This window comes from Pongo abelii, chromosome 19 (genome assembly GCF_028885655.2).
Source record: "Pongo abelii isolate AG06213 chromosome 19, NHGRI_mPonAbe1-v2.0_pri, whole genome shotgun sequence".
Lineage (NCBI taxonomy): Eukaryota > Metazoa > Chordata > Mammalia > Primates > Hominidae > Pongo > Pongo abelii.
This window is the reverse complement of record NC_072004.2, coordinates 42884770-42910991: the sequence shown is the minus strand read 5'-3', so window position 1 is coordinate 42910991 and position 26222 is coordinate 42884770. Positions and strand designations below refer to the sequence as shown.

Below are 26222 nucleotides of genomic sequence, written 5' to 3'. Positions count from 1 at the left end.
GCGCGATCTCGGCTCACTGCAACCTCCGCCTCCAGGGTTCAAGCGATTCCCCTGTCTCAGCCTCCTGAGTAGCTGGGATCACAGGCGCCTACCACCATGCCCAGCTAATTTTCTGTGTTTTTAGTAGAGATGGGGTTTCACCATGTTGGTCAGGCTGGTCTCGAACTCCTGACCTCGTGATCCTCCTGCTTCGGCCTCCCAAAGTGCTGGGATTACAGGCGTGAGCCATGGCGCCCGGACTCGTTAGTTTTTTTAAAAAGGTTCCTCTCCCCAAACTTACGAATTTGGGTGGCTGCAGCATTACAACTTAAATGAAAATTTTTTTTGAGTTCCTTTGCTTCATCATCTTTGGGATCCTTTATTTCTGAAGAACATCCATCTCCAGTCAAAATCGGGAACCTCTTTGCAGGCTTTAAATTGAGAAAAACATTTTCAGTGGAAAATAGAAAATCCAAAATTTTTGATGTTAGAAACAAAGGGAGTTTGTGTGTGTGTGTGTGTGTGTGTATGTTGGGTGGCAATGTCCATACCACACTTGCTTTAAGTGGACATTTTCTTTCTTTCTTTTTTTTTGAGATCGAGTCTCGCCCTGTCGCCCAGGCTGGAGTGCCGTGGCGTGATCTCGGCTCACTGCAAGCTCCGCCTCCTGGGTTCACGCCATTCTCCTGCCTCAGCCTCCCCAAGTAGCTGGGACTACAGGCGCCTGCCACCACACCTGGCTAATTTTTTGTATTTTTAGTAGAGACGGGGTTTCACCTTGTTAGCCAGGATGGTCTCGATTTCCTGACCTCGTGATCCGCCTGCCTCGGCTTCCCAAAGTGCTGGGATTACAGGCGTGAGCCATCGCGTCTGGCCTAAATGGGCATTTTCAACGAAACGTGTTTGGACCAGGTTTATCTTAATGTTGATTAGCAAAGAGCTACAGTACCAGAAGGGATGAATTTTTTTTTTTTGGCAACACTTTGATAAATATTAATTAAAATGGTTCAGAGTTTATGTAATACAGGTTGTTTCCCACTGTTGTAACTGGGGTCCACTTTTGAAGACAGAATTGATACACTGGAGCTGTCTTACAGTTTTGGCTAGATTAGTGATTTTTTTCTTTGCATTGATTTATTAGATCTCTAAACCATTAGGAGCAATTTGGGATGAAAGCAAGTATTATAAAAAATAGGGATAATGGGATAGGAAAACATTTCAGCTGTGGAAAGTAATAGGGATTAGGAAGCTTACTTTACCTTTTTTAAAAATAAGATTTCAAGTACCTTAGAATAGACATGTTACTAAAAAGTAGATTCACAGTAATCCTGTGTCAGGTTTTGGGTTTTTATTACTCACTTGTCCCTTAAGGCTCCATGAGTTGTATTTAAATTGGGAGGGAAAGGGGATCCCCCAGATGTTGACTTAGTTAACTTGCTACTGAGAGTGAACTGTTAAAAATCACTGATTGAAGCTTTTACAGTTAGCTAGTATATAAAACAAAATTAGCTAGTATATAAAACAAAGTTAGCTAGTATATAAAACAAAGTGCGCTTTGATGTCTAAGGTATAGGAACCTGGGGAAGTGACCAAAAAAACCAGTTGGAGGGCGGGGTGCAATGGCTTGCTCCTGTAATCCCAGCACTTTGGGAGGCTGAGGTGGGTGGATCACTTGAAGTCAGAAGTTAAAGACCAACATGGTGAAAACCCCGTGTCTACCAAAACATAAAAAAATTAGCCGGGTGTGGTGGTGCACTCCTGTAGTCCCAGCTGCTTGGGAGGCTGAGGTGGGAGAATTGCTGGAACCCTGGAGGCAGAGGTTGCAGTGAGCCAAGGTTGTACCACTGCACTCCAACCTGGGTGACAGAGTGAGACCCTGTCTCAAACAAAAACAAAAAACAAAAAAAACCAGTTAGAGGCTGTACAATTTCAACTTGCTTCTGTCAAGAAACAAGTTGCCCTTCTATTTGATATCTGGGTGGTTTTTATGTTCTCTACCCGTGGGTGAGCAGTAAGTACAGCTTTATAAAGTTATACTTCACTCACTTTTTTATATTACTATTTTTTAATTTTTATGTTTTGTAGAGAATAGGGTCTGGCTCTGTTGCCCAGGTTGGTCTCAAACTCCTGGCCTCAAGCAGCCCTCCCAGAGGCCTCCCAAAGTGTTGGGATTAAGGTGTGAGCCACTGCACCCCTCCACGCCCGATATTTCTATTTTCTTGACTGATTTGTGTGATCACTATTTTGCATGGTGCAATAATTAGGGGTTCCTGAAAGAATTTTCCCAGGAGACAAAAGACTATGTATAGAACTAATCGTAAATGTATTTGCACTGATGTACAAATATCATTTAAGGGGCATGGAAATCCTGGAATTTGGTCATCTGCAAGGAAACAATTATAGAAAGCCATAATCTCTTAGGTTGAGGGGGCATAGTGCTGGTTGAGGTTAAAGCAGTTGATTTAATTTTCTTTAGCAGTCTGTTTTTATCCATCCTGCTTATTTCATTTTTCTTTTTTTTTTTTTTTTTTTGAGACGGAGTCTTGCTCTGTCACTCAGGCTGGAGTGCAGTGGCACAATCTCTGCTCACTGCAGCCTCTGCCTTCCAGGTTCAAGCAATTCTCCTGCCTCTGCCTCCTGAGTAGCTGGGACTACAGACATGCACCACCACGCCTGGCTAATTTTTGTATTTTCAGTAGAGACAGGGTTTCACCATGTTGGCCAGGATGGTCTCGAACTGACCTCAGGTGATCCACCTACCTCGGCCTCCCACAGTGCTGGGATTACAGGCGTGAGCCACCGTGCCCGGCCTACCCTGCTTATTTCTGTGAGTCACAGCTTGGAATGTGTTAAGAAAAAGGACTCCTTATGTTCTCTCTAAAGGGAGACTCGAGACTAATCCCCTGTTCACATCAGAAGTATAAAATGATCCCCTTGAGAAGGTGAAAGAAAAATATTGGGCCCTTGGTATTGCTTGATTCTCAGAATAATCAGTTTGAGTGTTGTAGGGTTTGGAATTGGGAAAAGCTTACTCTAGGTGAGAAAATATTAGAGGCAAAGGAGACTCTGAGAATGCTCTCTCAATTGTCAGAGACTTATTTAGAACAATGGATGCATTCATATGGAGATGTGGGTGATGGTAGTTTTTAGCTTTTCAGCTTTTTCAGTCAGGTGTCAGAGACAATATTTTGTGTGTTTAAGCACAATCCCCTCCCCCAGGGTTTGACTCTTGGAAGCTGAATCTTTTGAGGAAGTTGTTTGCTATGAGTCTGAATCCTGAAAGTCGAGGACTTGGTGGAGTCTGTAATCTGTTTACCACTCAGATGAGGATGTAGAATTTATTGTTGGTGAGTTACTGAACTCTTCCTAAAGAATGGTTGCTAGGCAAATTTTATCTCAATCAGTTTAACCCTTAGTAGTTTACAGTCTACTCTCAGTGAAGGCCAGAGCTGTCTTTCTAATGATACTGTCCTTTAAGAATCCTTGTTGGATATGCATGTATGTTGTTCAGTGGCTCAAAATAAAGGATTAGAATGATGTATGGATCTCTCTTCATCCAGGACAATTTAGCTTTTGGTAACTTGGGCTGGTATTGTTATTAATTTCTCTCCTAGATCAAATGGTTGGTGGGGTTGCTTTCTAACGTTAAGACACCACTGTGTTTGATTATTTTGGTTTTGTAACTAATAGGGCAATGAGTAATGCATTCATTTTGGAAACAGGCCAGTGGTAACACAGCTCTTGGGCCTGCTGGATATGTGGAAAAATAGGACAGAGTAAACAATTGAGGGCATAAATAATGAATCTCCCAACTGAGCCCTGGGAGAGTGAGGGAGATTATCCTCAGAGCTGTTCAATCTGGCAGTAAAAGGGAGAGTCCACTGAATTAATTACCCAGACTGTATTTGATACTGCAGGAGTTATGAGATTGTTAAAACCATTCAAAACAAAGTTACCTTTCCGATACAAACTTTTAATCCATCTTTTTGTTTGTTTTAAACCAGACATTTGAATTGTTCATTTATTTTTTAGAATCCAGGCCTTTGTATCTTCTTTAAACTTTGTTCTATATGTTAGCATTCTGTGAACACTTGATGATCCTTTTGTTTAGTCAGATCTTAGACGTTTACTTCATTAGAGATTTCATGATCTGTAAATACATAAAACGTCTCACAAAAGGTTAAGACAAGAGTTTGGGCCAGATGCGGTGACTCATGCCTGTAATCCCAACACTTCAGGAGGCTGAGGCGGATGGATCACTTGAGGCCAGGAGTTCAAGACCAGCCTGACCAACATGGTGAAACCTCATCTCTACTAAAAATATGAAAATTAGCTGGGCGTGGTGGCACAGGCCTGTAATTCCAGCTACTCAGGAGGCTAAGGCCGGAGAATTGCTTGAACCCAGGAGGTGGGGGTTGCAGTGAGCTGAGATCGTTGGACTGCACTCCAGCCTGGGTGACAGAGTGAGACTCCACATAAAAGCAAAACAAACAAACAAAAAACCACACACAAAAAAACAAGCGTTTCTTCAGCCCAAGAATCATTTCCAGTATTAAGATAAATATTTGCCAGGCGCGGTGGCTCACTCCTGTAATACCAGCACTTTGGAAAGCTGAGGCAGGCAGATCACCTGAGTTCGAGAGTTCGAGACCAGCTTGACCAACATGGAGAAACCCCGTCTCTATTAAAAATACAAAAATTAGCTGGGTGTGGTGGTGCATGCCTATAATTCCAGCTACTTGGGAAGCCCAGGCAGGAGAATCGCTTGAACCCAGGAGGTGGAGGTTGCAGTGAGCCGAGATTGTGCCATTGCACTGCAGCCTGGGCAACAAGAACGAAATTCCATCTAAAAAAAAAAAAAGAAAAAAAAAGATAAATACTCTTACTTTTGGATAGTTTTTATCCAGTGAATTAAATGAACGTTGGTCTCAGCATTTCTCTGAAGTAGGGAAAACTAATGCCCTGTGATTATTTAAATAACTTAAGTGATTTGGTAGCGAAGCCAGACCGAGAGCCAAGGTCTCTGAATTCTTCCTTTCTCTGAATTTCTAATATAGCTTATTATTTTCTCCAAGAAATTTCAGGAACCCTATTTGAAATGATTTGAAGTTTTCCTATCTCTACCCTGAGAGGCTTTTTTTATCTTTCTGGTTGTGAAGGCAATCCAAACACCAGTATGCTATTATTAGTCAAAAGAAGAATGCTCAAGATGAGGTATTGGAGAAAGAAAAAATAAAGTTGTTATGAAAAGACCAACTTGAAGGTGATTTGATTTTGTTTTGTTTTGAGACAGGGTGCCGTCCCAATTATATTGCCCAGGCTGGCCTTGAACTCCTGGACTCAAGCAGTACTCCCGACCCAGCCACCGAAGGGATCACAGGTGTGCACCGTGGTGCCCGACTTCCAGATTGAAGTTTTATTATAGTTGGTGCTGGTGGATCCCAGGAAGGAAATACTGGGCTGGTTAGATTAAATTCAGTCATGGACTGAGTTTGTTATGTTGCAGCCTAACTGAAAAGGGCAGAGGGCATCTTTACCAAGATATGGGCAAGACTCTGGTTAAGAGTTCATTCCTTAGATTCACAGAGACCCAAAAGTGGAAAAAACAAAAGTTCATTCCTGATCTTTGAAAAGTCTGTTATTGATTATACACACTAAAGGGCAAGCAGGCAAAGTATAGACAGGTGAAATCAATCCAAAGATATTCTCAAGGACACTTTTTTTTTTTTTTTGGATGGAGTTTCGCTCTTGTTGCCTAGGTTGGAGTGCAATGGCACGATCTCGGCTCACTGCAATGTCCACCTCCCAGGTTCAAGCGATTCTCCTGTCTCAGCCTCCCAAGTAGCTGGGATTACAGGCGTGTGCCACCACATGCACCATGTGCCCAGCTAATTTTGTATTTTTAGTAGAGATGGGGTTTCTCCATGTTGGTCAGGCTGGTCTCGAACTCCCGACCTCAGGTGATCAGCCCGCCTCCACCTCCCAAAGTGCTGGGATTACAGGCATGAGCCACCGTGCCCTGCCTCAAGGGCACATTTTTAGGCAATAGCTTTAACTTCCTCTGGTTTTTAACTGAGATTTTCTAGGCATACAGACTACTGAAAAATTTGTTTTTTTCTTTGGTCATTCAACTAAGCAGTAGGCAAGATAGCCAAGAACTTGTATTACACTTAGTTTTGTTTTGAGACAGAGATCTCACTTTTTTGTGTTTCTCTTTCTTTTTTTTTTTTGAGACAGGTTCTCACTGTGTCATCCAGGTTGGAATATAGTGTGATCACAGCTCACTGCAGTCTCTACCCCTTGGGCTCAGGCAATCTTCCCATCTCAGCCTCTTTTATTTTTTTTGAGATGAGAGGCTTGCTCTGTCACCCAGGCTGGAGTTCAGTGGCATGATCTCAGCTCACTGTAACCTCCACCTCCTGGGTTCAAGTGATTCTTGTGCCTCAGCCTCCCGAGTAGCTGGGATTACAGGCATGTACCACCACACCAGGCTAATTTTTGAATTTTCAGTAGAGACGGGGTTTCACCATGTTGGCCAGGCTGGTCTCAAACTTCTGGCCTCAAGTGATCTGCCTGCCATGGCCTCCCAAAGTGGTGTGAGCCACCATGCTCAGCCCATCTCAGCCTCTTGAGTAGGTGGGACCACAGGTTCGTGTCATCATGCCTGGCTACTTTTTTCATATTTTGTAGAGACGGGGTCTCCCTATGTTGTCCAAGTTGGTCCCAAACTCCTGGGCTCCAATGATCCTCCCACCTTGGCCTCCCAAGTGCTGGGATTAGAACCATGAGCTGTCATGCCCAGACTACACTTAGTTTCTTTCTTTTTTTTTTTTTCCTGAGATGAAGTCTCGCTCTGTCGCCCAGCCCGGAGTGCAGTGGCGCGATCTCAGCTCACTGCAAGCTCTGCCAATGGGGTTCACGCCATTCCCCTGCCTCAGCCTCCCGAGTAGCTGGGACTACAGGCGCCTGCCACCATGCCTGGCTAATTTTGTTTTTGTATTTTTAGTAGAGACAGGGTTTCACTGTGTTAGCCAGGATGGTCTCGATCTCCTGACCTTGTGATCCGCCCGCCTTGGCCTCCCAGAGTGCTGGGATTATAGGCGTGAGCCACCGCGCCCGGCCTGCACTTAGTTTCTTAATAATCAAAAGTAGTATATAACTCAGTACTGGACCTAGAAAAATTCAGCTCAATGTAGTATCCTTGGGACAGTTTTTTTGTTTAATACTAAATATAAAATCTATATTAGAGGCCGGGCGTGGTGGCTCATGCCTGTAATCCCAGCACTTTGGGAGGCCGAGGTGGGTGGAGCACAAGGTCAAGAGATCGAGGCCATCCTGGCCAACATAGTGAAACCCCATCTCTACTAAAAAATACAAAAATTAGCTGGGCGTGGTGGCGCGTGCCTGTAGTCCCAGCTACTCAGGAGGCTGAGGCAGGAGAATCACTTGAACCTGGGAGATGGAGGTTGCGGTGAGCCGAGATCGCGCCACTGCCCTCTAGCCTGGCGACAGAGCAAGACTGTGCCTGAAAAAAAAAAAAAATCTGTATTAGCATTCTCCAGAGAAACAACCAGTAGGTTAAATATATAAGAGGGGATTAGGACTTGGCTCATTTAGTTATGGAGGCTGAGAAGTTTCACAGTATGCTGTCTGCAAGCCCGAGAACCAGGAAAGCTGGTGGTGTCATTCAGTCTGAGGCCAAAGGCCTAAGAACTAGGAGCTCTGATTGCCAAGGGGAGGAGAAGATAGATGTCCTGGTTCCCGAAGAGACCTGACCTTTGTTACTTAATCACACTGAGGTGCTATGGAGAATTAAAATCTTTCAAGTAAGTCATACATAAACTAGCTTTTGATACTGAAATGTCATTTTTGTTTGTTTTTTGCTTTTTGTTTTTTTTTTTGAGACGTGGTCTTGCTCTGTCACCCAGGCTGGAGTGCAGTGGCACGATCTTGGCTTACTGCATCCTCTGCCTCCCAGGTTCAAAAAGTTCTCTGCCTCAGCCTTCCAAGTAGCTGGGATTACAGGCACCTGCTACCACACCCAGCTAATTTTTTGTATTTTTTTAGTAGAGACGGGGGTTTCACCATCTTGGCCAGGCTGGTCTTGAACTCCTGACCTCTTGATCCAAAGTGCTGGGATTACACCTCGGCCTCCCAAAGTGCTGGGATTACAGGTGTGAGCCACCGCATCTGGCCGAAATGTCTTCTTTGTTGGTGTCTTCTGCCCATAGTATATGTAAATAATTCATCATATGTGGGTGAGCTGTTGGTAGCTAAGCCAAAGAAACAAACTGCAGCCAGATGCAGTGGCTCATGCCTGTAATCCCAACACTTTGGGAGACTGAGGCAGGGGGATTGCTTGAGCCCAGGAGTTCGAGACCTGCCCAAGCAAGATGGTGAGACCCTGTCTCTCTATAAAAAAAATTAGGTGGGTGTGGTGATGTGTGCTTGTCCTCCCAGCTACTTGGGAGGCTGAGATGGAAAGATCCCTTGAGCCCAGGAGTTCGAGGCTGCAGTGAGCTGCTATCATGCTACTGCACTCCAGCCAGGGTGAGAGAGCAAGACTGTGTCTCTAAAAAGAAAAAAGAAGAACCTGGGTACGGTGGCTCATGCCTGTAATCTCAGCACTTTGGTGGACAGATCACTTGAAGTCAGGCATTCGAAACCAGCCTGGCCAACCTGGTGAAACACTGTCTCTACTAAAATTCAAAAATTAGCCAGGCGTGGTGGCATGCACATGTAATCCCAGTTACTCAGGAGGCTAAGGCAGGAGAATTGCTTGAACTTGGGAGGTGGAGGTTGCAGTGAGCCGAGATTGCACCACTGTACTCCAGCCTGGGCGACAGAGTGGGACTCCCTCTCAAAAAAAAAAAAAAAAAGAAAAAGAAAAGAAACAAACCTCTCTTCTTACCAAAGCAAAGTTTTCTAACACTGGGCAATACTTGCTAATAATCAGAGCTGTTGGCTGAAATGAAATCCATTTAGAATAGTCAGTGTGTGATGAAAGTAGTACTGTCATCACTTTTTTGTTGTTTTTGCAGTTGTATAATTTTGTTTGATGACCAGTGGTTAGTTCTTATCCACATTGAGTGTCTGTAGATTTTGAAAGTGGTAACAGGTACATAAGTAACCAAAGTATAGAGCTTGTTTTAGTGAATCTTTATCTTCATTACATTTTCTGGACAACCACACAGGGATACACTGTGTGAGACATTCCTTATTCCTTTGGCCCAGACAGCTTTGTTGAGCCTGCTATCAATGTGTGCGTCTGGGGTCCTCATCTCCCTCATGGCAAATTTCCAGATCTCTTTGAGTGCCTGAGGGGCTTGCTTCTTAGAGGCTCACTCCATGAATGCACTTGTGAATCTCAATAGTGTATTCTTGGGTTACCACCTGGTTGATGGCAGAACAGCCTTTCTTCTTACCACCCTTTGCGGGAGCCATTCTGCTAGGCCCAAATTGGAAAGCAGTCATCACTTTAAAGCTGGGGGTTTCTGGCTGGGCGCAGTGGCTCATGCCTATAATCCCAGCACTTTGGGAGGCCGACGCTGGTGGATCACTTGAGGTCAGGAGTTTGAGACCAGCCTGGCCAACATGGTGAAACCTTATCTCTACTAAAAATGCAAAAATTAGCGGAGTGTCGTGGCAGACACTTGTAATCTCAGCTACTCAGGTGGCTGAAGCAGGAGAATTGCTTGAACCTGGGAGGCAGAGGTTGCAGTGAGCCGAGATTGCACCATTGCCGATCACACCATTGCACCTGGGCCACAGAGTAAGACTCGGTCTCAAAAAAAAAAAAGCTGGGGGTTTCTTTAAGTGCTGTTTGCTGGGAAGATATTATCTGAACAATCACTTTTTTGTTCTTTTTTTCTTTTTTTTTTTTGCATTCAGCAAAGTGTTTTTGAGGATCAGTTGCTGAACTGAATGAAAATCAGATTTTATGCTACTTGCAGAATTGAGATGATTTAGACAACATTCGTGTTGCTTCAAAGGAGAAGCATAAGCATTATTAGTCATAACTTAAGATTTACTTCCTTCCAAAAGCTAAGCACTTCTACCACTGGCATTTTATTTATCTTTATTCTTATTATGTAAAGGACAGGACTTAATCTATTTTAAAAGGAAAGATGTATCAAGACTGTGAGAAGTTGAAGACAGCTTATCCTAAATTAGGATGGAAAAGTTCCATATACTGGGTTCCTGTATGGACCCTGTGCATTACCCAGCTATTCAGCTGAGAATGGTTTTACTATAATAATAATAATAATAATAATAATAATAATAATAATAATGGTTTTACTATAATGGTTTTACTATAATAATAATAATAATAATAATAATGGTTTTACTATAATAATAATAATAGTAGTAGTAGTAGTAGTAGTAGTAAAATGCTCCCAAAGTGCTGGGATTATAGGCGTGAGCCACCACACCCAGCCTGTTTTACTATTATAAAGACATTAATTTAGCAGCTGTAAAGGTACTGGTTTGGTTTTTGCTTATCTTATTTTTCCAGAACTTTTTTTTTTCTTTCTTTTTTTTTTTTTTTTTTGAGACGGAGTCTTGCTGTCACCCAGACTGGAGTGCAGTAGCATGATCTTGGCTCACTGCAGGCTCCGCCCCCCCGGGGTTCACGCCATTCTCCTGCCTCAGCCTCCCAAATAGCTGGGACTACAGGCGCCTGCCACCTCACCCAGCTAATTTTTTGTATTTTTAGTAGAGACAGGGTTTCACTGTGTTAGCCAGGTTGGTCTCGATCTCCTGACCTCGTGATCCGTCCGCCTCGGCCTCCCAAAGTGCTGGGATTACAGGTGTGAGCCACCGCGCCCGGCCTTTTTTTTTTTTCTTTGAGACGGGGTCTTGCTCTGTCATCCAAGCTGGAGTGCAGTGGTGTGATCTCGGCTCACTGCACCCTCCTCCTCCCAGGTTCAAGCAATTCTCCTGCCTCAGCCTCCTGAGTAGCTGGGATTACAGGTGCCCGCCACCACGCCCAGCTAATTTTTGTATTTTTAGTAGAGATGGGGTTTCACCATGTTGGTCAGGCTGGTCTTGAACCCCTGACCTTGTGATCCACCCGCCTCGGCCTCCCAAAGTGCTAGGATTACAGGTGTGAGCCACTGCACCTGGCCAGCTTTTTTTTTTTTTTCAACAAAATGTGGAACTAGTAGCTTAATGAAGAATCCACATCTTAGTTCTAACTTGTCTTGCCAGGTATTACTGTGCTTTCACTAAAGTGCTTTACAAAATATTTTAATATTTGGGCTATATTTAGTGAGGTATGGTGCAATTGGAGAGTGATACTGTGTTAGAACTTTTCTCCAGAGAGACTAAAAGAACCTTTCATTTTAAGAAAAGTCCTTTGACTATTTCCATAGTCCCTGGCAAAATTAATTTGGAAAAGGCAGCTTTTTAAGCCAGATATATTTTTATTTTTGCCTCTTCTCCAAGCTGAACCAGTGTCCCAACTGAAACGTGTCGTTCTTATCAGTGATAGTATATTGTGGGAGAAATTGTTCCTTAGTGCGCCTAGAAGTAAGAAGCTTATGCCACTTCAGCCTGCACATCAATTTTAATAGCTCTCTAAAATTGTTTATACCAACTCCCTCCACCTCACATCTGTCCACATCTGCTCATCTTTCAGTTCCTCACAACTAGTTAAGAAAGTATCATAGGCCGGGCGCAGTGGCTCACGCCTGTCATCCCAGCACTTTGGGAGGCCAAGGCGCGCAGATCACCTGAGGTCGGGAGTTCGAGACCAGCCTGACCGATATGGAGAAACCCCGTCTATGAAAAATACAAAATTAGCCAGGTATGGTGGCTCATGCCTGTAATCCCAGCTACTCGGGAAGCTGAGGCAGGAGAATCGCTTGAACACGGGAGGCAGAGGTTGCTGTGAGCCGAGATTGCGTCATGGCACTCCAGCGTGGGCAACAAGAGTGAAACTCCGTCTCAGAAAAAAAAAAAAAAAAGAAAGAAAAGAAAGTATCATTGCTCAACCAGAGAAATGCCAGTCTTTATCAAAGTCATAGTTACATACAACAGCAGTCTTTGGTATGTGTGGAAGTTTGCATTACTTTGTTTTATTATTGTTTAAAGAGCCTTTCTTGCCAGGTGTGGTAACTCACACCTATAATCCCAGAACTTTGGGAGGCCAAGGCAAGAGGACCTCCTGAGCCTAGGAATTCAAGACCAGCCTGGGCAACAACCGAGATCTTGTTTCTACAAAAAATAAAATAATTACCCAAGTGTGGTGGCAATCACCTGTAGTCCCAGTTTACTCAGGAGATTGAGGCAGGAGAATCACTTGAGCCTAGGAGTTTGAGGCTGCAGTGAGCTATAGTGGTGCAACTGCACTGAAGCCTGGATGACAGAGTGAGTCCTGTCTCTTAAAAAAAGAAAGTTTTGGCCAGGCGCAGTGGCTCACGCCTGTAATCCCAGCACTTTTGGAGGCTGAGGCAGGCAGATTACGAGGTCAGGAGATCGAGACCGTCCTGGCTAATATGGTGAAACCCCGTCTCTACTAAAAATACAAAAAATTAGCTGGGCGTGGTGGCGGGCGCCTGTAGTCCCAGCTACTTGGGAGGCTGAGGCAGGATAATCGCTTGGACCTGGGAGGTGGAGGTTGCAGCTGAGATTGCACCACTGCACTCCAGCCTGGGCAACAGAGCGAGACTCCATCTGAAAAAAAAAAAAAAAAAAAAGTTTTTCCATCCTGACTAACATGGTGAAACCCTCTCTCTACTAAAAATAAAAGAAATCGGCCGGGCGCGGTGGCTTACACCTGTAATCCCAGCACTTTGGGAGGCCGAGGCAGGCGGATCACGAGGTCAGGAGATCGAGACCATCCTGGCGAACACTGTGAAACCCGGTCTCTACTAAAAATACAAAAAAAAAAAAAAATTAGCCGGTCGTGGTGGCAGGCGCCTGTAGTCCCAGCTACTCGGGAGGCTGAGGCAGGACAATCGCTTGAACCTGGGAGGCAGAGGTTGCAGTGAGCCGAGATCGCGCCACTGCACTCCAGCTTGGGCGACAGAGTGAGACTCAGTCTCAAAAAAAAAAAAAAAAAGTTTTTCTGTGTTACAAAAACAAGAGGCCAGGTGCGATGGCTCACGCCTGTAATCCCAGCACTTTGGGAGGCTGAGGTGGGTGGATCATGAGGTCAAGAGATCGACACTATCCTGATCAACATGGTGAAACCCCATCTCTACTAAAAATACAACAATTAGCTGGGCAGGGTGGTGTGCACCTGTAGTCCCAGCTACTTGGGAGGCTGAGGCAGGAGAATTGCTTGAACCCAGGAGGCGGAGGTTGCAGTGAGCCGAGATCGTGCCACTGCACTCCAGCCTGGCAACAGAGTGAGACTCCATCTTAAAAAAAAAAAAAAAAAAAAAAAAAACCCCAGGATTCCATTCTTAAAACAAGTTGATAAATTGCTTTTTATTAAAGGTGCAAGTGGCCTGGCACGGTGGCTCACGCCTGTAATCCCAGCACTTTGGGAGGCCAAGGCGAGTGGATCACGAGGTCAGGAGATCGAGACTGTCCTGGCTAACACGATGAAACCCTGTCTCTACTAAAAATACAAAAAATTAGCTGGGCATAGTGGCGCTACTCAGGAGGCTGAGGCAGGAGAATAGCGTGAACCCAGGAGGTGGAGCTTGCAGTGAGCCGAGATCGCGCCACTGCACTCCAGTTTGGGCGACAGAGCAAGACTCCATTTCAAAAAAAAAAAAAAAAAAGTGCAAGTGCCTAAGTATTAAACTTCACATGAGAAAACAAAAACTGTATTTAGTTATGGTTAAGTGCTTTTTAAAAAATTACCTAATTAAAAGCTGTGCTGCTGTCTTGCACTGAAACTAACAGGTAAACCATGGAGAAACTGTAGTTTCTTAGTGAGGATTGCTCTGACTATGCTGTTTAAAATTACTACCCTACCCAGTACTTTCTATTTCCTTACACTGCTTTATTTATTTAATTTGTTATTATTATTATTTTTGAGACAGGGTCTTATTCTGGTTGCCCGGGCTGGAGTGCAGTGGCATGATCTTGGCTCACTGCAGCCTCAACCTCCTGGGCTCAGGTGATTCTCTCACCTTAGCTTCCAAGTAGGTGAGATTGTAGGTGCACACCATCACACCTGGCTAATTGTTTGTATTTTTGGTAGGTTTTGCTCTTGCCAGGCTGGTCTCAAACTCGTGGACTCCTGCAGTCTGCTCACGTCAGCCTCCCAGAGTGTCGAGATTACCAGTGTGAACCACCGCGCCTGACCTATTTATTTTTCATATTTTTTTAATAGCATTTATCACTCTTTTTGTATGGCTGGGGGACAGGGTCTCACTGTCACCCAGGCTGGAGTGCAGTGGCACGATCATGGCTCCTTGCAGCCTCCACCCCGGGGCTCAAGTGATCTTCCCATCTCAGCCTCCTGTGGAGCTGGGACCAAAGGTGCACACTACCACACCTGGCTAATTTTTTTTTTTTTTTTTTTAGAGATGGGGTCTCCCTATGTTGTCCAGGCTGGTCTTGCTCTTGGGCTCAAGCAGTCCTCCTGCCTCAGCCTCCTAAATTTCTGGGATTACAGGCATGATCCATGATGGCTGTCCAGTTTCTAGTATCTTTATATGTGAAAATGGGGCTGATGATACATACCCAAACTATCTCAAAGGGCATCTTGAGAAGATGGAGAGAGAATCGTGAAAAAGCACTTTGAAAATTGTAAGACTCCCTACAAATGTAAGATATTGTTAATGACCTTACAAAAACCACCTTTTTAAAATGATTTGGAATCATAGACTCTAAAAGTTGATTCTAGTGGTCATCTAGTCCAAATTCTTAGCTACTGAAAAAAACCCTTTTCCATAATTCCTGATGCATGATAATTGCTTTTGCTTCAGCATTTCTCTATTGCTGTTGAACAAGATCAAATTGTTATTTATGTTCACTTAAAATTGTCCTTCTTCAAAAACTTTATTAACTTATTTTTTATCTCTGGAGCTCAGAGACAGATCTTCTTCCTTTATATGATAGCCCTTTTATGACATCCTCATTTGAGATCTTCATCATCTCACCTCAAAATCGCAATAGCCAGCCAGGCGCTGTGGCTCACGTCTGTAATCCCAGCACTTTAGGAAGCTGAGGTGGGCAGATCAGTTGAGGCCAGGAGTTCAAGACCAGCCAACAACAAAACCCCATCTCTACTAAAAATACAAAAATTAGCCGGGTGTGGTGACTTGCGCCTGTAATCCCAGCTACTCGGGAGGCTGAGGCAAGAGAATCACTGAAGCCCAGGAGGCGAAGGTTGCAGTGAGCTGACATCGCACCATTGTACTCTAGCCTGGATGACAGAGCAAGATCTTTGTCTGAAAAAAAAAAAAAAAAAAAAGCAATAGCCACTTAACTGGCTTCTACCATCTCCCGTTTTTCTTTCACACTTCCAGAAGATTTATTCTAAATAGACATCTGATAATATTACTTGCCTTAAAACCTATCCCTGTCTCCCCATGGTTTTCAGAGAAGTCTGACATTAGCAAATAATAGTTACAACTGCCATCAAGCACAGGCAGTGTACTAACCACTTTACAAATACCATCTCATTTAATCCTCACAATTATTCTGAAAGGTGTTGGGTCCACTTTTTTTTTTTTTTAATCTTTGCTGTTGAAGTAGATCAACAATGCCATTTGCCTATTGAAAAATAAGATTTTTCCAGGATTCTGTTAAAAGAAGATAAATTGTTAGTATAACAGTAGCTTCTGTCTTTCTTTGCATAGCGTCTCTTCTTACTACTACACACTGGTGGCACATGATGCGTTTAGTGCATAGTAGCATGGTGTGGAGATCAGACCACAGTGCTTTACTTTAGGGCATCCAGGAGAAATTTAACAATTCTCAGTAACTCTCAGCCTTAATGGGCTTGTTTATTGTTAAAATTCATCTTTATCAAAGGAAGCACCAGTTAATGATTTTTCTCCTGGCCCAACATGCTGGGTATTAACTGGAATTGCTGAGTGATTTGCAGTGGGGAAACCATGAGAGCAATTTCATGTTTGTCCACAAATTATCATTAGCAGTTTCATTTGCAGATTGAAGGAGCAGGAGGAATGGGCTCTTCGCCAGTTACAGCTTCCCTCCACTTAGGGTGTTAGTTCAATTATGTCCAATTAACTTTTATTGCAGATAGTGATGATAATTACTTGCAAGTCAGTTTTTGGCTGCAGTTAAACCAAGACTGAAGTATGAACCTGATGGATTTTAATAACTGTTATGACACATTTCACACCCTCACTCCACTGCAGTTATTTCTTTTTCTAGGCCTCTTTTAGACAAGAAGTCAAAGCATTGAAAAGTCCATCTCACAATTAAAACATACTGTCCTTCCTTGGAAGAGACTTGTAGGATCATATTTTAAAATAATCTATTAGGAGCAGTCTTAATGGCTTTTTACATTCTGAGATCATACCCTTGAGTTCACTGTTGCTTATCATAGGAGAATAGACTGAGATATAACTAAATGTCATTCCTAGCAATATATGCTAATTTTAAGATTATAGTAACTGGCAAGGTACAGTCTGGTTTTCTGATTGCATTTTAAATTCTCTTCTAAGTGCAAAAGAAAACTTGGTTTGGACACTTTAAAAATCAGTAGGACATTGGCTGTAATCCAGTGCCTGTAATCCCAGCATTTTGGGGAGACGAGGTGGATTGCTTAAACCCAGGAGTTTGAGACCAGCCTGGGAAACATAGTGAAACTCCTTCTCTACAAAAAATATTTTTAAAAATTAGCTGGGTGTGGTGGCACATGTCTGTAGTCCCAGATGCCTAGGAGGCTGTGGTGGGAGAATCACCTGAGCCCGGGAAGTCGAGGCTGCAGTGATTGCATCACTGTGCTCCAGCCCGGGCAACAGAATGAGATGCTGTCTCAAAAACAAAAGAAGTCTGGGTGCGGTGGCTTACACCTGTAATCTCAGCACTTTGGGAGGCCGAAGCGGGAGGATCACTTGAGGTCAGGAGTTCGAGACCAGTCTGCCCAACACGGCGAAACCCTGTCTGTACTAAAAATACAAAAGTTAACCGGGCACGGTGACATGTGCCTGTAATCCCATCTACTTGGCAGGCGGAGGTGGGAGAATTGCTTGAAGCAGAGGTTGCCGTGGTATGAGATCCCATCACTGTACTCCAGGGTAGGTAACAGAGCAAGACTCTGTCTCAAAAAGAAAAGAAAATCAATAGGAGACTGAGGACACGTCTCTTTTGCTGTATAGGAATTTTAGGGTTTTTTTTTTTTTTGAAACAGAGTCTTACTCTGTTGCCCAGGCTGGAGTGCAGTGGTGTGATCTTGACTCACTGCAACCTCGGCCTCCCTGGTTCACGTGATTCTCCTGCCTCAGCCTCCCGAGTAGCTGGGATTACAGGCGTGTGCCACCACACCTGGCTAATTTTTGTATTTTTAGTGGAGATGGGGTTTTACCATGTTGGCCAGACTGGTCTCAAACTCCTGATCTCAAGTGATCCGCCCACCTCAGCCTCCCGAAGTGCTGGGATTACAGGCATGAGCCACCATGCCCAGCTAGTAGGTTACTTTAATAGAAAGTTACATATTTTTGGAAGTAACCCTTATAAGATGGATAAAGAGGGATAGAAACAAGGGACGTAGTTTGCCTTTCTTGAAGAAGACTCGTAGGTCCCCTTCTGCTTTCTTCAAACTTTCTTGTCAGTATTGTTCTTTGATGGTTACCCTGAAAAGTGGACTTATAAGCAAAATATTTTTAAAATTTTAATTTTATTTGGATTTTTTTGTTACTTCTTAAAATGTGGGTATAAGCAAAATCTTATCTCTTTAAAATGCAAAAGACAGGCCGGGCACTGTGGCTCATGCCTGTAATCCCAGCACTTTTGGAGGCTGAGGTGGGCAGATCATTTGAGGTCAGGAGTTTGAGACCAACCTGGCCAACATGTTGAAACACCCTGTCTCTACTAAAAATTAAAAAATTAGCCGGGCGTGGTGGCACGTGTTTGTAGTCCTAGCTACTTGGGAGGCTTGAGGCAGGAGAATTGCTTGAACCCGGGAGATGGAAGTTGCAGTGAGCCGAGATCGCACCACTGCACTCCAGCCTGGGTGACAGAGCAAGACTCTGTCTCAAAAAAAAAAAAAAAAAAAATCAAAAGAAAAGTAGATTCCAGCTGGTGCTGTTATTAGATTTGCAGGTGACTTGCTGCTGTTTTCATTTTGGATGTAGCCTGCCTTCGTATCCTTTGTTGTTGTGTACTCTATCTAAGGGTGTATCAGTTTCCTTGGATATCTTCATGGGCTTGGCTGCATAAAAATTTGGTTGAGCTGGGAGCTGTGGCTTACGCCTGTAATCCTAACACTTTGGGAGGCCAAGGCAGGCAGATCACCTGAGGTCGGGAGTTTGAGGCCAGCCTGACCAACATGGAGAAACCCTGTCTCTACTAAAAATGCAAAAAAAATTAGCCAGGCGTGGTGGCGCATGGCTATAATCCTAGCTACTTTGGAGGCTGAGGCAGGAGAATCGCTTGAACCCAGGAGGTGGAGGTTGCAGTGAGCCCATATCGCACCATTGCACTCCAGCCTGGGCAACAAGAGTGAAACTCTGTCTCAAAAAAAAAAAAAAAAAAAAAAAAAAAATTGGTTGAATATGACAGTGCATTTTAAGAGCCTATTTTTTGTTAATGTTTGTTTAAAGTAGGGGGATAAGTTGATGGCTGCTTGCAGAAGGGTCATAACACACTTGTTCTACCTCTAGAACTTCACAGGCCCCACTAACAAGGAAAGAGGAGGAAAGGGGGAGTATATAAACATCATCCTTGTACGACAAAGCTTTTCATTGGTTGTTACTGAAAACCATTCTGCTATAGAATAACCAAGTCCCTGCTGGCCAGCTGCTGTTGGTGTGAAAGTGGAGAAGCTAGCTATAGTGGGTACTTTTCAGGAAGTTGGAGATAAAGTTTATGATGTCATTTGAAACTTTTTGGATGATGTGAGGAAAGAATGTCAAAACGGTTACACTCTGGAAGATATAAGAAGGCTTTCTTTTAAAATATAAGAGAGTTTGCATGACACTTGATGAGGTTCTGGATGTGTGTTTAGAAGGAAGGACCTTGAGAAACTCTTTTTAAAATGTGAACATGGGGTGGGCATGGTGGCTCACAACTGCAATCCCAGCACTTTGGGAAGTCAAGACAGGAGGATTGCTTGAGCCCAAGAGTTCAAGACCAGCCTGGGCAACATAGTGAGACCCTGTCTCTACAAAAAACTTAAAAATTAGCCAGGTGTGGTGGTGCATGCTTGTAGTCCCAACTGTTGGGTGGGGGTGTGGGGGTTGGGGAAGACTGAGGTGGGAGCAATTGAGCCCAGGAGGTCGAGGCTGCAATTGCGGTCATACTACTGCACTGAATGAAGCCTAGACAACAGAGTGAGACCCTATCTTAAAAAAAAAAAAAAAGATAAAAAAAAGAAAAGTGAACATGGCAGTTAAAGAGATGGTAGTGAATGTCAGGTATGAAGAAGGGAGGATCATTAATAGCTCCTCCTTCAAGATAGACATTTCTTTTTCTGTTTGTTTCTTCTTTCTTTTTTTTTTTTTTTTTTTGAAATAGGGCCTTGCTCTGTCACCCAGGCTGGAGTGAAATGATGTGATGTTGGCTCACTGCAACTTCCACCTCCTGGGTTCAAGCAGTTCTCGTGCCTTGGCCTCTCGAGTAACTGGGATTAAAGGCACATGCCACCACACCTGGCTCATTTTTGTATTTTTGTAGAGATGGGGTTTCACCATGTTGCCCAGGGTGGTATTGAACTCCTGACCTCAGGTGATCCACCCGACTCACCCTCCCAAAGTGCTAGGATTACAGATGTGAGCCACTACGCCCAACTTGTTTGTTTCTTCTTTCTTGAGACGGGGTCTGGCTCTGTCGCCCAGGCTGGAGTGCAGTGGCACGATCACAGCTCACTGAAGCCTCAAACTCTTGGGTTTAAGCGATTCTCCCACCTTAGCTCCCAAGTAGCTGGGACTGCAGGCACACACCACCACAACTGGCTATTTTTTTTTTTTTTTTTTTTTTTTTTTTGAGACAGAGTCTTGCTCTGTCGCCCAGGCTGGAGTGCAGTGGTGTGATCTCGGCTCACAGCAAGCTCCGCCTCCTGGGTTCACGCCATTCTCCTGCCTCAGCCTCCTAAGTAGCTAGGACTACAGGCGCCTGCCATCACGCCCAGATAATTTTTTTGTATTTTTAGTAGAGACGGGGTTTCACCGTGTTAGCCAGGATGGTCTCGATCTCCTGACCTTGTGATCCGCCCGCCTTGGCCTCCCAAAGTGCTGGGATTACAGGTGTGAGCCACTGCGCCTGGCCTACACCTGGCTAATTTTTTTTTAGACATGGTCTCACTTTGCTATCCAGGGTGGTCTCAAATTCTTGGGCATGGCCAGGCACGGGTGGTTCACACCTTTAATCCCAACACTTTGGAAGGCTGAGGTAGGCAGATCACCTGAGGTCAGGAGTTCGAGACTAGCCTAGCCAACATGGTGAAACCCAGTCTCTACTAAAAATACAAAAATTAGCTGGGCGTGGTGACACGTGCCTGTAATCCCAGCTGCTCAGGAGACTGAGGCAGGAGAATCACTTGAACCCAGAAAGTGGAGGCTGTAGTGAGCCGAGATCACACTCCAGCCTAGGCAAAGATCGCATTCCAGCCTAGACTGTCTCAAAAAAAAAAAAAAAAAAAAAATTCCTGGGCTCAAGTGATCCTCCTGACTCAGTCTCCCAAAGATCTGGGATTGCAGTCATGAGCCACTGCACCTGGCTCAGGATAGGTGGGTTTTTTTGTTTTTTGTTTTTTTTTTTTTGCTTTCCAATGGTGACATTCTCTATCTTTAGAATAAGGGAGTCCATGAATGCTCACAGTGGAAGCATTCCCAGAACATAGTGGAAGTAGGGAGATAATTTGAAGTATAGGCACTGGAGAAAATGTTATTCAAAAAACTGTTGAGAAGAAATTGGAAGTTGATGAGGCAGAAAGATACAGGAAACCTATTCCAAATGGCAAGAACCCCAGTGGCACAGTCACCAATTTAGAGATGTCTTCTCCATTAAGATAAATGAGAATAGTTGCTAACAGACCACTCTCACCTCTTTTTCATCTCCAACCCCACCCTTTCTAGACTTCAACCTTGTATTTTTTAAAATAAAAAACTTTGTCCAGGCACAGTGGCTCACACCTGTAATCCCAGCTTTTGGGAGGCCAAGGCGGGCGGATCACGACATCAGGAGATCGAGACCATCCTGGCTAGCACAGTGAAACCCCGTCTCTACTAAAAATACAAAAAAAAAAATTAGCTGGGCGTGGTGGTGGGCACCTGTAGTCCCAGCTACGCCGGCTACTCAGGAGGCTCAGGCAGGAGAATGGCGTGAACCTGGGAGGCGGAGCTTGCAGTAACTCAAGATCTCGCCGCTGCACTCCAGCCTGGGCAACAGAGCAAGACTCCGTCTCTAAAAAAAAAAAAAAAATTGAAACAATTTGAAATATATAGAACAGTTGTAAGTATGCTAGAAATAATTTTTTTTTCTTTCAATCATTTGAGAGTGTTGCTGACCTGATGCTCCATCATCCCTGAATACTTTAGTATTTCCTATAAACAAGGGGCATTCTCCAACTTTACCACAATACAACTGTCAAAATCAGGAAAGTAACATTGACACATTACTTCCATATAATTATCAGATCCTCTTCAAATGTTGCTTATTATTATACCAGTTATATGCTTTATAGCAAAAAGGATCCAGGTCAGAATCACACATTGCATTTATTTTTCATGTTGTCTTAGTCTCCTCCAGTCTGAAACAGTTTCTTCAGGCCTTCTTTGATGTTCATAACCTTGATGCTATTAAGTTATTTTGTAGAAAGTCCCTCAATTTGGACTTGTCTGGTGGTTCCTCGTGTTTAATTTAGGTAACATATCTTCAACAGGAATATCACAGGAGTGATGCTGTGTTCTTCATTGCATGATTTCAAAAGGTACAGAATTTTGATTTGTATCATTACTGATAATGTTTGATCACTTGATTAAGGTGGTGTTTGCTAGGCTTTTCCAAAGTAAAGTTACTCATTTTCCCTTTGTAATTAGTATTTTTAGGAGACAGGGCTTAGAAACTATACAAATATTCCATTCCTTTTCAGCCTTTCAGTGTATTAGTTTGTTTACATTAGTATTAACTAATGATTTCTTGTTTTATTTTATTATTTATTTTGATGCTCAGATTATTCCTGATTTGGCCAGTAAATCAAGAAAAAAAATTGTATAAATATATGTTTAATCATAAAGATGCCCAAATAATCTGCCATTCTTTTATTTCAATAGGTTGACAGATAGATACTCCCCAAACTAACACCTTACAGGCAATGGTAGAAAAGAGAAATTCACAACTGTTGAATTCCGGTAACATGCCTGCTTTACCCAGTGTACCCACTCACTGTCTTCTCTAATTTCTACTGTGTAAACTTCTCTCTCTGGGGTTTCCCTCACCAACTAAGCATCTTGTGGCTTCTTTGTCCTTTGATATTTCACTGTTATTCTTTGAGCACTTCCTTTCCTGCACAATAAGATATATTAGACTCATGTAGTACTTTCTCCACCTCAGTCAATTCTCCAAGGAGCCTTGGTTCCTTTCAATGGAAAATGCAGTATTTAGAAACCAAGAGTAGGCCCTGTTGGGGCTCATTGCAATTGGGTGGGAGTGATCACTGCATCCAATACTCTTCTCATTCTGTTTGGGTAGCTTCCATTTCTAATTCAATTGAAGTGACTTAATAGAACTGGGTAAAAGTTGATAAGGACACTGAGTTGGTAAGGGAGGTCCCAAAGAGAAAGAAATTAAAGAGGACAGTGGGCCAGGCACGGTGGCTCACGCCTGTAACCCCAGGAATTTGGGGGGCCAAGGCAGGTGGATCACAAGTTCAGGAGTTCAAGACCAGCCTGGCTAAGATGGTGAAACCCCATGCGTACTAAGAATACAAAAAATTAGCTGTGCGTGGTGGTGGGCACCTGTAATCCCAGCTACTCGCGAGGCTGAGACAGAGAGTTGCTTGAACCCGGGAGTAGAGGTTGCAGTGAGCTGAGATCCCGCCACTGTACACTCCAGCCTGGGCGACAGAGCAAGACTCCAACTCAAAAAAAAAAAAAAAAAAAAAAAAAAAGGACACAGAATGAAGAAGATGTGTACCAGTAATAGAAGAATTTTGAACTTTTGTTGTTTTCTACCACTATCCATAAGATTACTTGTCAGGGGGTGTTAGCTTTTTTTTTTTTTTTTTTTTTTTTTGAGGTATCTTTGAGATAAAAGAAAGGCAAGGCTGGGCTCTGTGGCTTACATCTGTAAGCCCAGCACTTTGGGAGGCTGAGGCAGGCAGGCAGATCACCTGAAGTCAGGAGTTCAAGACCAGCCTGGCTAACATGGTGAAACTCCATCTCTACTAAACTAAAAATACAAAAATTAGGTGGGTGTGGTGGCGGGCATCTGTAATCCCAGCTACTCGGGAGGCTGAGGCAGGAGAATCATTTGAACCTGGGAGACAGTGGTTGTAGTAAGCCGATATTGCATCACTGCGCTCCAGGCTGGATGACAGAGTGAGACTCCGACTCAAAAAACAAAAGTAAATTAATTTTAAAAGAGAGGGCAAATTACAATTATTTGGGCATCTTTAGAGTTACATGTATATTTATTGGATTTTTACCCCCCGATTAACTCAATGCTAAAATAATGTTGACTTAAATGAACCTGTTTGGTGGGACTTAATATGTGGTATAAAATGCATATTTGACAGGTTAGAAGCAGTCACACACTTTGATAAATAGCAATACTGAGGCCAGACGCGTGTCTCATGCCTGTAATCCCAGCACTTTGGGAGGCCAAGGCAGGCAGATTGCCTGAGCTCATGAGTTCCAGACCAGCCTGGGCAACATGGCAAAAAACCCGTCTCTATAAAAAACAAAAAAATTAGCCACGTGCAGTGGTGTGCACCTATAATCCCAGCTACTCGGGAAGCTGAGGCAAGAAGATCCGTTAAGCCTAGAAGTTCGAGGTTGCAGTGAGCTATGATTGCACCACCATACTCCAGCCTGGATGACAGAGTGAGACCCTGTCTCAAAAACAAACAAAAAAGCAATTCTGAATGACTTGAATTTCTCAGGGCCACAGAAGGGAGCCAAATAATTCTGATCATTGAGTGAGTTGTGGTACTTTCAACACTTTAGAGGTTTAAAGGACTGCTTTAGGCTGGTGCAGTGGCTCACGCCTGTAATCCTAGCACTTTGGGAGGCCGAGGCGGGCGGATCACCTGAGGTTGGGAGTTCGAAACTAGCCTGACCAACATGGAGAAACCCCATCTCTACTAAAAATTCAAAATTAGCTGGGTGTGGTGGCACATTCCTGTAATCTTAGCCACTCGGGAGGCTGAGGCAGGAGAATCGCTTGAACCCAGGAGGCGGAGGTTGCGGTGAGCCAAGATCGTGCCATTGCACTCCAGCCTGAGCAACAAGAGCGAAATTCCGTCTCAAAAAAAAAAAAAAGACTACTTTATTAGTTTTTTATTTGTTTTGCAGACAGTTCCTGAAATGAGGAAGCTTCCTAAAGTGAATTTCAGAATGTTTTTTTTTATCTGTGTGTTTACTCTAGCTATGAAAGTATTATTCTAACAGGGACTGTATATCTGTTTTTCCTTCCTGTAGATTGACCCAGCATTCCAAATTTCATTAGCTGGTTGTGGTCGGCCAGGTGTGGAAGGGGGTGCTCCACCTCTTCCTTTAAGCTTTAATTCTTGGGCCCCTTTAAGGCTTAGCAGCCTCTTGAGCTTTCAGAGACCCTTTAGCTTCAGAAACCTGCTAATTCCTTGGACATGTGGAGCGTGAACCATAAATCTTCAAGTTATAGTGAGTCTCAGTGACAAGCAGTGTAAGTGCTTTGATTTTCACTAAGGCTATATAGAAGCCTTTGACAAAGGTTATTACATATCAGGATTCCTCATGGTCCATTCTCAGGCTGGGGGAGGAGAAGGAAGGGCCTAAAGGGAATAGAATGCATTAATGTATCAAACTTGTCTTTCTGTATTACCTTATAATCTGCCTTGGCAAGATTGGCAAACTAGCCCTAGATAACAGAAGAATAGAAGATACAGTGGGGGCTGGGCATGGTGGCGTGAGCCTGTAATCCCAGCACTTTGGGAGGCCGAGGAGGGTGGATCACGAGGTCAGGAGATCGAGACCATCCTGGCTAACATGGTGAAACCCCGTCTCTACTAAAAATACAAAAAAATTAGCCGGGCGTGGTTGCGGGCGCCTGTAGTCCCAACTACTCAGGAGGCTGAGGCAGGAGAATGGCGTGAACCCGGGAGGCGGAGGTTGCCGTGAGCTGAGATGGCGCCACTGCACTCCAGGCTGGGCGACAGAGTGAGACTCCGTCTCAAAAAAAAAAAAAAAAAAGATACAGTGAAGGGCAGTGTGTTAGCTATAAGTAAAACTTAATTCTCCCTGCCCTGAATTTACTGTCCTTTCTGAAGCTCTTCACTAGAAATGTAGGACAAGGCTTTGTGCACAGAGAACTAGTTAGAAGTTGTCAGACCAAATGGATACATAGTGGATACATGGCCAAGTATACATGTGAAATCCTTTTTTCCAGAAAATTCAAAATAATATAGAGAGCAGGGAGATGCTTCCTGCTAGAGACCTGCACGGGCTGTGTGATGCCCAGCGTCCAAGAGATGTCACAGCACAAGTGTCCACATGAAAACTGACTTAGGAAAGGTACGAGTTGAGAGTAGGCTTCAAGTCAGGGTTTACTTCTCACATTCAGGGAGAGAATGAGGATACAACGGGAAGGGTTTTCTGTGCTAGGATTGCTTGAGAATGAGAGGTAACTATTCCATCATTAGTTGTATTGTATTTTGATACAGTTTACTCTGTGTGAATAATACAGCTCTCCCCTGGGCGAATAAAAGTCTGACCACTTCAAGCTTTTCTTTGCCTATATATAGTCATTTTCCCAGCAGATTCTTACCTTGGTTATAGTTGCTGTCTTATCCTTCACTTTGAAAGGATTTTCACTATGAATTGATTTCAAAGTGTTAGGCTAGCCAAAGCATAAGAATGAGTTACATTGCAAAGTGTTGGCCTAGGAGAGGTGATTCCTCCAATTCATTAGGAAGTCAGTAATTACATGCACACTTAAAAAACCTATGG

General features: G+C 43.7%; 1 protein-coding gene across 9 annotated transcripts in view; it reads left to right on the top strand.

Annotated features, from left to right (window-relative positions):
• The window catches only part of FAM222B (family with sequence similarity 222 member B), a 98269-nt gene that overhangs the window by 42398 nt on the left and 29649 nt on the right, over window positions 1-26222 (top strand). For 4 of the 9 annotated variants that reach the window (XM_054536564.2, XM_054536561.2, XM_054536563.2 and 1 more), the window contains exon 2: window positions 21959-22006. The exons of the other annotated variants lie outside the window; for them this stretch is intronic. The gene's annotated coding sequence lies outside the window, so the exon portion shown is untranslated. The remainder of the gene's footprint in view (window positions 1-21958; window positions 22007-26222) is intronic. 9 annotated transcript variants of the gene reach the window in all.